The 205-nt window shown below is 36.1% G+C and overlaps 1 protein-coding gene across 1 annotated transcript in view; it reads right to left on the bottom strand.

The window, feature by feature from the left end:
- LOC116671613 (receptor-type tyrosine-protein phosphatase H) overlaps window positions 1–205 on the bottom strand; it is a gene marked incomplete at its 5' end in the record, with an annotated part of 14,400 nt that overhangs the window by 13,914 nt on the left and 281 nt on the right. The window lies entirely within an intron of this gene.

Genomic DNA, 205 nt, shown 5'->3' with positions numbered 1-205 from the left:
CAGCCACAGTTGAAAAAATATGAAGTGAGCAACACCCCTTTGTTACTGAGAAACTTTAAATCATATTTTTTTTTTACAGAGCTCTGTCCTGGCTCTACTACATACTGTACATCATCATCAAAATTAGCTTTATTGGACAAATATGTGTGCACTTTCAAGACTTTTCAATCCGTTTTGTTGCATCACTCTCAATGCACTTGCACAG

This window comes from Etheostoma spectabile, chromosome 21 (assembly GCF_008692095.1).
Source record: "Etheostoma spectabile isolate EspeVRDwgs_2016 chromosome 21, UIUC_Espe_1.0, whole genome shotgun sequence".
NCBI classification, from domain to species: domain Eukaryota; kingdom Metazoa; phylum Chordata; class Actinopteri; order Perciformes; family Percidae; genus Etheostoma; species Etheostoma spectabile.
The sequence above is the reverse complement of the archived record's forward strand: the minus strand, read 5'-3'. Positions and strand labels throughout refer to the sequence as shown.